Here is a 3942-nt window from a genome sequence, read left to right as displayed (position 1 = left end):
TTTTGAGACGGAGTCTCGCTCTGTCACCCAGGCTGGAGTGCAGTGGCCAGATCTCAGCTCACTGCAAGCTCTGCCTCCCGGGTTCACGCCATTCTCCTGCCTCAGCCTCCCGAGTAGCTGGGACTGCAGGCGCCCGCCACCTCGCCCGGCTAGTTTTTTGTATTTTTTTAGTAGAGACGGGGTTTCACCGTGTTAGCCAGGATGGTCTCGATCTCCTGACCTCGTGATCCGCCCGTCTCGGCCTCCCAAAGTGCTGGGATTACAGGCTTGAGCCACCGCGCCCGGCCATGTGTGTGTTTTTTTAATTCCATGCATTAATTTATGTCCTGTGACCAGTGTCCTCCTTCAGGCAGCAGCCGCCAGACCATGTGGCATTTTTTGCCTCAGGGAAAGAATGACACAGCACAAAGCAGATAGGGACCAAGTCAGATTCTTGGCTTTCGAATTTGAAAAGCCAGCCAAGGTCTGGGCAGATAACAAAAGATATGGAAGGATGCAAAAGTGAAGCCTCCCCGTTTCCAAGAACAGCAAAGACTGAGTTGCAGAACAGACACCGATGCATCTTTTGAGAGGGCATAAAGGGCTTAAAGTAAGGAGTGAAGGAGGGTGTTTGCAACGTACCCAAGGTCAGACATGAGCAAGAACATCTCAGCAGAAGCCAGTGGGTTAAATACACCATCAAGAACCAGATGAACCCCATTCCTGACACCATATGGGAGGCCAGCCTCCCAGGTAAGTTGCAATGAGTCCCACCTTCTTGGGATTCATACCCTCATTCAGTCTCCTCCTTATTATTTTATTTATTTATTTTCTAAAGACAGGGTCTTGCTCTGCTGCCCAGGCTGGAGTGCAGTAGCATGATCACGGCTCACTGCAGCCTTGAACTCCTGTGCTCATGTGATCTTCCTGCTTCAGCCTCCCCAGTAGCTGGGACTACAGGCATGTGCCACCACATCTGGCTAATTTTTAATTTTTTTGTAGAGACAGAGTTCTTATTATGTTGACCAGGCTGGTCTAGAACTCCTGGACTCAAATAATTCTCCTGTGTTAGCTCCCCAAAGCAGTGGGATTACAAGTGCAAGCTACCATGCCCGGCCTCCTTCTTCGTTATATCAGTACCGCCCGTGTGATCAGTGTTGTACAGAGGAGGTGATGTATGACTTCTAAGTTTATGTCATGAAGGACTTGCAGCTTTATCTCATCCTTTTGGATCCCTTGTCCTCAGGGAAGCCATGTGAGGGGGACATCTGAGCAGTCCTGTGGAGAGGCCCCCAGCCAAGAGCCAGCATGAACTTGCTGGGCATGTGAGTGCACCACCTTGGAAGTGGAGCCTCCACCCCCAGTCAAGCCATCAGGTGAGATTGCAGCCCTGGCTTATATCTGACCACAACCTCATGAGCAACCCAGAACCAGGCCACCCAGGTAAGCTGCTTGTGAATTTCCCACCCACAAAAATCATGTGACATAACAAATGTTCATTGTCACTTTAAGATGCTAAAGTTTGGGGTAATTTGCTATGTAGCAACTGATAACAATGCAACTGATAAACATTCAAGTCGGCATACTGCAATCCCCCCAGAATTTGGACACAGCCCTGGAGAAAGTGGGTAGGCGTCCCTAAATGAACTATGATAATAGTTTTGCCACCTGGAAGAATACAGGCTGTAATAGAAATTATACTCAGTTACAGAACAGTAAAGTTATACTTCTAGATTGCCTGAGTTTCTAGACTACCTGAAATATTACGACTCATTTCAAGGAGCTTCCAAATATATTTTCAGAACTCTGGAAGTCTGGGGAATGCAGGACAAGAGCTACTAGATTTTGGGAACAAGAGTGTTCTTTTTCCCACGTGGGCAAAAAGGGAGCCTGAAGATACATGCTTCTCCAGTTTCAGAATTTGGGGGACCACTCAGCTTGTGCCCGTCTCTTCCAGCCTCCCTTTTGCTCCTCCTTGCACCCCTTTCTGTGAGCATGCGCAAACTCAGCTTGATGCCCAAGCCCTTCAATTTGTCTTGTTAGAAAACCCTTGTGTTAAAGAGACCATTAAAAAAAGAGGGAAAGATAAATTGCCTGAAGCTGCAAGACTCAGGAGGCAAGGGAGAGCAGGTGATGGAAAACAGTCTGTGATTAGAGGGCAGGGGGTGGCACAGGAGCCAGAGCAGGCAAAAACATCCACTGGAGATGTCAAAATATTTGAAAATCCTCTTTCTTTGGTGAATTGAGTTACCAAAATGTTTTTTTTTTTTTTTTTCATGCAGAGAAGAGTCTGAGATAGAGGTTAAGAATATAGTTTCCAGAGTCAGGCAGAGCTGGGCTCTGTCCCCTCCCAGCTGCTGTCAGACCTCAGGCAAATCTCTGAACCTCTCTGACACTTGGTTTCCTCATCTAGCAAGAGGAGACAATGATAAGCCTGTAAAAAATAGCCCTTAGTCTTCACCTTTCTTTGTGTATGTGTCTTTTGCGATGTGACTTTATAGCTCTTCCTGTGATGAGATGGAGTCCATTTCCCCACCCCTTGATGCTGGGATGGTCACATGACTTATTTTGGCCATAAAATGGGGCAGAAGTGATAATACATCAGTCTTGAGCCTAGGTCTCAGGAGGCCTTGTGCACTCTGTTCTCTCTGACCCTGTGATCCCCCATAGGGAGAGCTCAGGCTGGCCTGTTGGAGGATGACAGGCCACATGCAACAGATGTGAAGTGTCCCAGCTGACTCCATTCCAGAACACACCCCCCTTCCAGATGACCACAGATGTATGACAGAGTCAGCCAATATCTGCTGAGACATCCCCAGAAAGACAGAACATCCAGCCGACCCATGGACTCATGGGCAATCATGGATAAATGGATATTGTTTCAAGCTGCTAGGTTTGGGGTTGGTTTGTTACACAGCAATAGCTAACAGCTACACCTCTATTTTAAGGAGTTGTGAAGATAAATTGTAAAGGTACAGAAAAATGAATAGCTATAACAGCACTAGTGATTGAGTGCTGGCTCTCCATGGTACTGTGCTTAGGACTGGCATGCATTATCTCAAAGACTTGCAGAGGCTAGAAGGGCTGCAGCTGAAGATTCTAGAAGAGTTCAGGTATAATGCCTGGCACATGGTACCTGCTTCCTGTATGCTAGTTGTTGGATGCTGCTGATGCTAGCAGCATGTGGAACTCCTGACACCTGCCTCTGATTTGGTAGTGGGGTCTGAACTTTGTAATCTATGTGTCCCAGAGAGCTTGGGAAGTCTTCAGCTAAGGGCAGACCAGGAGGTAGCTTTTGTGATCTGAGTGCAGAGAGGTTTCTTAGAGTGAATGGCATCCAGGTAGGGTGGGGAAAAGGCATTAGCCAGGGTGCTCCACACACTCCCCTCGCTAGTGTGGTCCCTGGACCAGCAGCCTCAGCCTCCCCTGGGCTCTTATTAGAAATGCAGAATCTCAGGTCCCACCCCCGCTTACTGAATCAGTAAGCGCGTTTTAACAAGATCCCCGGGGGATTTGTGTGCATGTTAGAGTTTGTCCAGAACACTCTTCTCAAGCTATCTGTGCTGAGGCACCGGTATTTTTTTTCAAATTCCAATTTATTGCAGAATGACAGTTTAAAAAAATACAGTAAAAAAGCAAATTCCTAGAAAAATCAAATGAATAATAAAATATACAAAATCTAAGCCCTTGTTTTTTTTTATTATTACGTTCAATAATACAAAATTGCTGTCTGCCAAATTGCTGCAAAACTTTCTAAATAATTTTCTTTCTCTGTATGTATTCTTTGTGCGTACCTCACGGTGGACAGGTAACAAATGACTTGCCACCCGGCACGGGCTGTGGACTGCCCAACGAGTAGCACCGTCTTAGAGTTGGCAGTGACAATGATACTAATACAATATGACCACACATGATTGTGTGCTTGATATCAGCTCATAATAAGGGCTTATAAGCTTAAATACC

General features: G+C 46.6%; 1 long non-coding RNA gene across 1 annotated transcript in view; it reads left to right on the top strand.

Annotated features, from left to right (window-relative positions):
- The window catches only part of LOC108515773 (uncharacterized), a 4489-nt gene extending 827 nt beyond the window's left edge, over positions 1-3662 (top strand). Inside the window, exons 2-3 of the long non-coding RNA XR_001881617.1 lie at positions 1226-1355; positions 2650-3662. This is a non-coding gene — a long non-coding RNA (uncharacterized LOC108515773). The remainder of the gene's footprint in view (positions 1-1225; positions 1356-2649) is intronic.
- Positions 3663-3942: the final 280 nt, after the last annotated feature.

The sequence above is a fragment of the Rhinopithecus bieti genome, unplaced genomic scaffold, assembly GCF_001698545.2.
Source record: "Rhinopithecus bieti isolate Rb0 unplaced genomic scaffold, ASM169854v2 scaffold_2314, whole genome shotgun sequence".
NCBI lineage: Eukaryota > Metazoa > Chordata > Mammalia > Primates > Cercopithecidae > Rhinopithecus > Rhinopithecus bieti.
The sequence above is the reverse complement of the archived record's forward strand: the minus strand, read 5'-3'. Positions and strand labels throughout refer to the sequence as shown.